Below are 10,185 nucleotides of genomic sequence, written 5' to 3' on the forward strand. Positions count from 1 at the left end.
AAATAAATGAGAATAAATAAGTTATGATGGACATCTAAATATTAGAAAGGAAGGAATAGAATGAATTGCAGACATTCTGTATTCTTGAAAACTCATTGACTATATCAGTTGAAAAGCTGAAGAACATCTGTAAATTTAGTAAACTTATAAGACGTCAATAGCTTTTTTATATTTGAGAATATGAAGAAATATCTCATTCTCTAGAGCAAAAAAATCTACAAAAAATAGTAAAATGACTCTTTAACTATATAACTGAATATATATATGTGAGTATTTGAAATATATAAGAAAACAAACCTTTTTTTAAATGCTTGTGTTTTTTGCCTGCATGAAAATCTCTGTACTATGTGCTTTCTTGCTCCCCATGTAGACCAAAAGAGGTCATTGAATCCTTTGATACCAGAGATAGAGATGGTTGTCAGCTACCATGTGGGTACTAGGAACTGAACGTCAGTCCTCAGGAAGGACAGCTAATCTTCTTAGTCACTGAGACATATCTCCAGTACCATTATTCATTTTAAAAGATTTACTTATCTATATTTTATGTGTGTAAGTGTTTTGCCTGCATGTATATAGTGCCCATGGAGGCCAAATGGGGCATCAGAATTCTAGAGCTGGTGGTATAGACAGTTGTGAGCTGCCATACATGTGCTAGCAGCTGAAACCCAGGAATTTTTTTTTTTAAAGAAATTTTCTATTCACTCCACATACCACCCACCGATCCCCCCTCCTCCCTCCTCCCTCCTCCCACTCCCCCAGCCCTTACTCCCAAGCCATCCTGCATCCCCACTTCCCCAAAATCAAGGTCTCCCATGAGGAGTCAGCAGAGCCCAGAATATTGAGCCTAGGCAGGTCTAAGCCCCTTCCCACTGCACCAAGGCTGTGAAAGGCATCACATCATAGGCACTGGATTCCCAGAAGCCCACCCATGCACCAGTGACAGATCTGGATCCCCTTGCCTGGCTGCCCCCCCAAACAGTTCGAGCCAAACAACCATCTTCTGTATCCAGAGGGCCTAGTCCAGTCCCACTAGGGCTCCACAGCCACAAGTCCATAGTTCATGGGCTTCCCCTAGTGTGGCCAGTCATCTCTGCATGTCCTCCCATCATGATCTTAATGTCCCTACCTGCAGAATCCCTCCTCTCTGTGATCGATTCAATTCCCAGAGCTCAGCTTGGTGCCTGGCCATGGATCTCTGCATCTGCCTCCATCAGTCACTGGACAAAGGCTCTATGATGACAGCTAGGTTATTCACTAGACTGGTCACCAGAATAGACCAGTCCAGGCACCCTCTAGACCACTGCCAGCAGACCAAGGTGGGGTCATCCTTGTGGATTCCTGAGAGCCTCCCCAGCACCCTGCCTCTTCCTATTCCCATGGTGCCCTCATCTATCATGGTATCTCCCTCCCTGCCCATCCACTCTGGCCCTGTTCCCATTTCCATATGTTTTCATCCCCCACTCCTCACCTTTTGCCACCCCCACCCCCACACCCAATCTGCTCATACATATCTTATCAACTTTTCCTTTGCAGGGTCATCCATGTGTCATTCCTAGGGCCTTTCCCTGTTAGCTAGCCTCTCTGGAGCTGTGGGTAGCAAGTATGGCCATCCTTTCCATCTTACACCAGTCAGAATGACTAAGATCATAAACACTAAAGACAGCTTATGTTGGAGAAGATGTGGAGCAAGGGGAAATCTCCTCCACTGTTGGTGGGAATGCAAATTTGTACAGCCACTTTGGAAATCAATATGGTGCTTTCTTAAAAAATTGAGAATCAACCTCCCCCAAGACCCAGCTATACCACTCTTTGGCATCTACCCAAGGAATGCTCAGTCATACAACAAGGACACATGCTCAACAATGTTCATAGCAGCAGTATTTGTAATAGCCAGAACCTGGAAACAACCTAGATGCCCTTCAACTGAAGATTGCATAAATAAAATGTGGTACATATACACAATGGAATACTACTCAGCAGAGAAAAACAATGACATCATGAGGTTTGCAGGCAAATGGATGGAACTAGGAAAAAAATCATCCTGAGTGAGGTAACCCAAACTCAGAAAGAGAAACATGGTACGTACTCACTCATAAGTGGATACTAGATGTAAAGCAAAGGATAACCAGATTGCAACTCAGAACTCCAGGGAGGCTACCAGTAAAGAAAAACCTAAGAAAGGCAAAGGGATCAACCAATGACAGAGAAATGGATGAGATCTACATGAGGAAACTGGGGGTTGAGGGGGTGATTAATGGAAGGCAAGGGTCAGGGTAAAGAGAACTTAGGGGAGCAGGAAGTCCTAGCTGGATCAGGAACAGAGCAGGAGAACAAGGAAAGAGATACCATGATAAATGAAGATAAATAAATGGGAATAGGAATAAGCAGAGTTCTAGAGAGGCCCTCCAGAAATCCACAAAGATACCTCCACTATAGACTACTGGCAATGGTCAAGAGAGTGCCTGAGCTGACCTACTCTGGTGATCAGATGGCCAAACACCCTAACTGCCATGATAGAACTCTTATCCAGTGACTGGTGGAAGCAGATGCAGAGATCCATGGCCAAGCCCCAGGTGGAGCTCCAGGAGTCTAATTGGCAAGAGAGAGCAGGGATATGTACAAAAGATAAGACCAGGATTGGAAAAAGCACAGGGACAAATAGCCAAATTAGTAGAAACACATGAGCTGTGAATCAATCGTTAAGGAGCCCTCATGGAACTGGAACAGGCCCTCTGGATAAGTGAGACAGTTGATGATCCTGAACTGTTTAGGAGGCCTCCAGGCAGTGGAACCTGAACCTGTCCTTGGTGCATGCGTTGGCTTTTTGGAACCTAGGGCCTCTACTGAAACACTTTGCTTACCCTTGGTGTAAGGAAGAGGAGACTGTACCAGCCTCAACTGAATCTATCAGGCTGGGCTGACTCCCTAGAGGAGACATTGACCTGGAGGAGGTGGGAATGGGGGTGGATTGGGGGGGAATGTTGGTGGTGGAAAGAGGGAGGACGGGAGTCTGTGGCAGATATATAAAATTAAATTAATCATAAAATAAAAATATTTAAAAAAACTGACACATGGACCAATGGAATCGAGTTGAAGACCCTGACATTAATCCCCACACTTATGAACATATAATTTTTACCAAAGAACCCAGGACTCTTAATAGCAATATGTGTTCTAAACACTGAGAAATCTCTCCAATCAACAATATAATATTTCAAACAAATGAAAAGAAGTTCTGAAAAGATTGAGATATATAACATTTATGAAATTTGTCTAATGAGTCTATAAGTTGTGTCATTACAATAAATTATTAATAATAAAATACATTAAGAACATTGCACTATCATCTAAGATTTATATAGAGTATAAAATGGATCATGTTCTGAAGAGGAAAATTTCGAGAATTCTTCACCTTTGGATTAAAGGATTAAACTGGTCTGGAGAGTTGTCTTGAACCTTAAGAGCACTTATTGCTGTTTTTGCACTTTATTATTGTTTCAGGAAGACCAAGGTTTGAACCTCAGAACCATAAGGTGGTTCAAAACTGCCTGGGAGTCAAGTTCCAGGAGCCCTTACACACTCTCCTGACCTCCATTGACCCCAGATATACATGTGATGCACATATATACATATGTTTATAGGCAAAACACTCATACACCTATTTTTGTAAAGAGAGTTAAACAACTTACCCAGTTCACATCATGAACTTCTGAATATTACTTTATTTGAAGCCAAATCCTTTCCTGATATAAGAAGAAGAGGATAATGAAATGAGGAAATTGTTTTGGATTGATTGGGTGGACACTGAATCCATGACAAATGTCCACATGGATGTGAATTAAGAGGCTATTACACAGAAGAAGAGAACAACTTGTAAAGATAGAAAGTTGACCCTGGAGTCATTTAGCCACGAGCTAAGAAAAGCATGCGGCCCTCAGAAGCAGGAATGTTCCTGGAACAAAACCTCACTTGCTGACTGTCAGGCAAGTGGTGCTGGCCACACTTTGAGGTTGTGCATCTCGTCAGTATGGAAGACTAAATTTGTTGGAAGCCAACAAGTTTACATTATAAATGTTGCAGAAACAAAAGAACACAAAGATGTTCCTCCAGAGACCATATCATACAGAAAAAATGATAGCGAGTAAAATATTATTCTGGAAGAAAATTGAGAACTTAATTATCAATTATATATAAATTTGCCTTCCAATAAAGGTAGCTATTTATATAACTTTTGGAAATACTGTATATCAAATAAACTATAATGGAGGAGTTAGATCAGTACCTACTTTTAGAAAATTAATTCCAAACTTAAGTATAGTACACAGGCAATACTGTAATGGGTTAAAATTTATGTTTATATGTTGTACTTGGGTACAAGAGTGGGATTCTTATTCAAAGCACAAATCTCAGAAGCTATAATAAAGAGTAAGTGATTTAATGGCACTCAGTATGATGATCTCAAGATTACAGGGAAGAATAAAAACAAAAGGACCAGGAAAGACAATCTAGAAGAGGTTGGAGGAATATGAACACTATTTTAAACAACTTTGACATACAGTTTGCTGTTACCTATTCAATGGATCATGTGTATACCTTCAACTCAGCATATCACCTCCTAGGTTTACCTAATAGTAACTCTTAAAAGATTCAAGGTGTAACTCAGTAGCAGAGCTGTTGCCTGTCTGGTTTCAATACTCAGTACTAAAAAATTCTTTTTTCACATGCACATTCAAAGAGATATGATAAAATTTGCACATATAAATACATGAGACAAGCCAAATGTCTCTCAACCATTGTGACACAGTCAACAATCTGAATGAAAACAACTACTTTGACATTTATCAGCACTGTGAGCTGTAATAATGTAACTTTAAGCAAAAAAGCAACTAATAGAGGATTTAATGTCATGTGTCAATTTTGCTGATTCGTAATATGTCCACATATCTGTTCTAACATTATTCAGATATTTGTATGAGGCTGCTCTGAGGAGATAGTACTATTTAATCTGCCTTATTAATCATGAATAAATTGCCTTCTATACATTAGATAATCCTCATCTAATGAGCTGAAGGATTTAATAGATAAATCAACAACAAACCATCTTCACCTGATCAAGAAAGAATTTCCAGAAACCTCTCTTTGGACATTGTTTACCATATTAATTTTTCCTATTTTATAGTAGTCAGCCTTTATATCTGAACTGGAATATCAGTTCTTTTGAGAATCCAGATGGCCCAACTTTCTACTGAAACTGCAACAGAGACTTTCCTGAGTGGCTAGCTACTGATCCATGCAGCAGATTTAGAGCTTAACATCCTTCAATTCCCTATTCAAAACTTCCTTCTATAAAATCCAACATTCTTTTGCTTCTGAAGCATCACAGCCAATATGATACTCTATGATTTCATTTACACAAAATCACAAAGTAAGTAAAAAATAAGTCATTCTGGAACACACACAAGTGTCAAAACCATACAGAAAAAATAAATACAGGGGCTGAGGAGGTGGCTCAGTGGACAAAGTACTTGCTAAGTAAGTATGAGTGCCTCCATCTGGAACCCCATAATTCATGAGAAAAAAAACAAGGCATGGAAGAGCACACCTGTGGTACCAGTATTGGTCATGGACAGAAAAGGATCCCTGGGGCTTGCTGGCTTACAAGTATAGTTTAATTGTAAAAAATCCATGTTCATTGAGAGACTGTATTTTAAAATACGAGGTGGAAAATGATGGAAGAAAACACCTAACATTAACATCTGTCCTCCATAAATATATTCCCAGGCAAGTACTTTTGCACATACACATAAACACACACACCCACCAACATCAACAATAGTTAAAAGATATTAAAAGAGTAAAGAAAGAAAACAAGAAAGTAGCATTTACAATAATCATGGTACTAGTTACTTCACAAAGGGAAATGGTACTTTTAAGTTACTGATGATACCTCACTTCTAAATACCTCATTTCTGAACCTAGGTGCCAAATTCATACATACATGTTATTTGTTCATCTTTTTTTAGCTATGTAGATATATTCTCTTCACAGATACCTAAATCCAAACACACACAGTCTAAAAAGTAAATGTGGAGAACCACAAAGATAAAAATTGGTAGTACATAAATCTTGGGTTAATACTAAAGTGGTGAAGGTTATCTTAAATAAGACAGTAAGTCTCAGAAGTATGAGAAGAAAGAACAATAGATTCATCTTTACAAAATAATAGATTTTAAATGATATGATACAAGATATGTAAAGCTGAATGACAGATAATATTCCATATCTTATACCTGACCACAGAGCTCACATTAGTAATAATGGACTTTGTCAGTTAGAGAAATTAAAGAGCCAGAATTTAGGTAGAGTTCTGGGGAAGTCCAAAAACAATAAAGAAGACAAAGAATGTCACTGGAGACACATGAAAACGTTCAGCCTCTCCAGCTAAACTATGAAACAAACGCAATGCTTCACCATGTTCACATGGTGATATTCTCTATAGGGTTACTAGCCTCACTTTCTGTTACACTGTGTATACAACATATAAAATTTCCACATGCAAAAAACTCACAGAGAATGTTCTAACATAAGAAACAGTGTGAACAGTTTATGTATGCAACTGCTCTGATATGACACATTAATTATAGTTGATCAGAATTTTACAAGAACAGTAGTAACTAATGTGTTAAGGGCATGGATTGAAAATGCAAACAGCATTCATGAAGAGGCAAATAGGCAGAAACATGGAGAATCTAAGAATGTGGAAAAGAATTAGTAATCATGAATTTCTCTGGCAAGTAAAGATAAAATAATAAAAAAAAATCAGCTGTGGGACAATTGTAAACAATGTTAAACATATTCATAATGGGAATACAAGGAGCTTATAGAACATAGCACATGACATTGAAGGGACAGTGCTAAGAAATGTATGTGTATTTTATGAAACTTATTCTTGGGGAGACATGAACTACCTCCAGACAGAGAACTGATGACAGATCAAACTGTGGATACCAACTAAGGTCAACTTGCTAAACCACTGTGTTTCATTGGAGTTATTTATAGGAGTATGGGTGAGTGGTTGCTTACAGAAGCAGAAATCACTCAAAGGCAGTGGCATTGCTGAAAGCACACTGGCATATATGGTATCTCACAGAGCTGGAGGCCTGAAGTGCACTGCAAAACCTGCCGGCAGCTCACCAGGTTGAAGCATGTTCTTTAGACAGCCCAGTTTGTCTGAAACTCTGCAAGTCAGTTCATTTTGTCTCTGATTTTTCCAGGTACCTTGGATGTTCTGAAAGTGTCACTTAACTGTTGTTACTGCTTATGTATGCTTAGATAATGAGGGGCTTAGTAAATCTGGTTATTTTCAATAAATGAAGCTATTGAGCTATTTACTTACTGATCTTAATGGAGTTTCCTACAAGATGAAATGTTCCGCTTCCCCTTAGAATATCCTGTTGCTTCACCCTATCCTCTTTGAACACCATGTTTTCTTTTTTTATGTATTGAAAATATATTATTTTCTCATACTATACATTCTGAGCACAGTTTCCCCCACCACTACTCCTCCCAGCTACTCCTTCACCGCTCCCTTTCCCTCAGATTCACTCCCCCTCTGCTTTTTTCTTCAGAAAAGAGCTGACCTCTAAGAGACAACAGCCAAACATGACGAAATAAGAAACAATAAGGCAAGGCAAAAGTACCATAGCAAAGCCAGACAAAGAACTCAATAGTAGAAAAAGAGTCTCAAGGAAAGGCAAAAAAGTCAGAGGTATGCCCACTTACACTGTTAGAAGTCTCACAAAACACCAAGCTAGCAGCCATAACAGATATGCAGAGGACCAAGTACAGACCCATGCAAGACCTGTCCTTGCAACTTCAGTCTGTGTGAGCCCACATGAGCCCTACCTAGTTGATTCAGTGGGACATGTTCTTCTAGTATCTCCATCCTTTCTGACTCCTACAGTCTTTCCTTTCCCTATTCTGCAGGGTTTGCCAAGCTCCAAGGAGAGCCCAATGGAGGCCTCCACTTTATACTCTCTTAGCATAATGTCTGTTTATGGGGCTCACACCTGCTCCTATATGCTGCTGGAGGAAGTCTCTCTAGTGGCTATTCAATGAGGCACCCTACTTAGTGTAGCAGAATATCATTAGGAATCATTTCACTGCCTTTTTTTGCCAATCACGTTTGGTCTTCACTAGGTCTCTATGTTATCCAGTCTCTGGTTATTGAGCATTTAGGCAGAGTAGGGTATAGGCTCTTTCTTGTGGCATGGGCCTCAAGTTAAACCAGACATTGTTTGGTCACTCTCACCCATGCTGGGGCAATGATGAGAGGCAGGACATCCTGTTTCTTATGGAACTTCCATGCAGGATGGAATTCTCTCAACTTTCTTCAGAATATCTTCTGTCATAATGATGTTCCCTCCAAGGTGTAAGCTTTACACAGCAGTATGTTACAGGAGCTTAAAACCAGGGTTGTACACGTACATCCTCTGCCCTCGAGAGAAACTTTTATTAAATTAATAATGAACACCAAACAAAATGTCTGAAAAATCAGGAAGCTTGGAGAACACACAGTAGTATAATGCCAGAAACACTACCAACATCAACCCATAAGGAAAATAGATACAACCATATGACAGTGGAACTAAAGAAAATGAACTAACAAAGTAACTATTGAAAGAACAAGATAGGGAAGGAAGTACAACCTTATATGTACAGGAATAAAGGAAGGAATCACTGTGGACTCTTGTCTGAAACCTGAAAGCAAAATGAGAATAGAGTGTAAACTGAAGATGTTGAAAGAAAAGACAAGCAATATTCTGAGAAAATGTATTTCCTATATTTACATCACAGTTACACCAAACTTTAATGACGTGAAACATCAAGTAAGTAAGTGCCTATTAATTGATTAGAGAGAAAACAACCCTTTCACATCAAGGGAAAAGTTGGTTAGAGTATGTAGAATTAGATAGTTCCATCAACTGTGTGTTAGGATATGATAGGATTTTGAAGGACATTTTGTATTATGTTGTAAAGATAAAAGTGGACCTAGCAATAGTAGTTTTAAACTGTGATAAAGAAATATTTGAACTTGAACCCAAATAAACATATATAAGTATGTTTACTGCAGGATTATATATGAAAATACTATTAAATAAGCAAGTCAGCATCAAACCATTACTCAAGAGGCTGGATATATGCCTCAGCACTTAAGAGTACTTGTTGCTTTTGCAGAGGAACTTGGTTGAATTCCTAGTGTCCACATGGCAGCTAACAACTTTCTCTGACTCCAGTTCTAGAGCATCTGATGCCGTCTTCTATCCTCTAAATGATCCTGTCCTGCATCCATGTGGATGAAACATCCATGCACATAAAATAAAAACAAACCTTTTAAAAAGTCCTATCACTCAAAAGAAGAATGATTAGTGAATTGTGGTACATTGATAATACATTGATATTATTAACTTTGAAGTAATAGAAACAAGGAGGGATAGCTTTGTTTGTACTGACATGGTTAAAAGTTGTCTGTGGAAAATTAAATTGTAGACTTCCTTATACAAGATGTTGTCATTTAAAGAATATAGGAGTACCAAATACTTGCAGATGTTTTGTGTATGTTTATTTGTATATGTATATTTATATATGTATACAAATGCAAATACATGTATTTTTATAAATATATATGCAAATAAATACCTTTGTGTGAAAATACATGTTTTTGCACATATGTATGTATTTAGTTCCATAGGCAGCATTTTGGAAAGACACATATCAACCTTAGTGATGGCTACCTCTTAGAAAACATTCACTTGGGAATGGAAGTTAGGTGAACTATGAAGAAAACCTCACCTTTTACTCTATAGGTATTTGACTTGATTCATTATTTCAGAGTGAGAATATAATACTTGGCAAAGAAAAAATTTAATTAAAATAATAAAAGGTACATGGAATTTGGAATTGAATCAATGCAGGACAAATGACTGGGGATTTTAATAGTGTGAAATAGCTGTCATTGACAGCCTTTTAGAAATGATTTAAAACTAAACCCAAATGATCAATCATACCTTATACAAGCAATAAAATCAATACATTACATATCCTTAAGTGGGTTCTATTTTCCTGTCATGATTCTGTAATTTGACAGCCATCTCTTTTTCAGCCAACACCATCATTAGTAAGCAG

Source organism: Onychomys torridus, chromosome X (assembly GCF_903995425.1).
Source record: "Onychomys torridus chromosome X, mOncTor1.1, whole genome shotgun sequence".
Classification (NCBI taxonomy): Eukaryota; Metazoa; Chordata; class Mammalia; order Rodentia; family Cricetidae; genus Onychomys; species Onychomys torridus.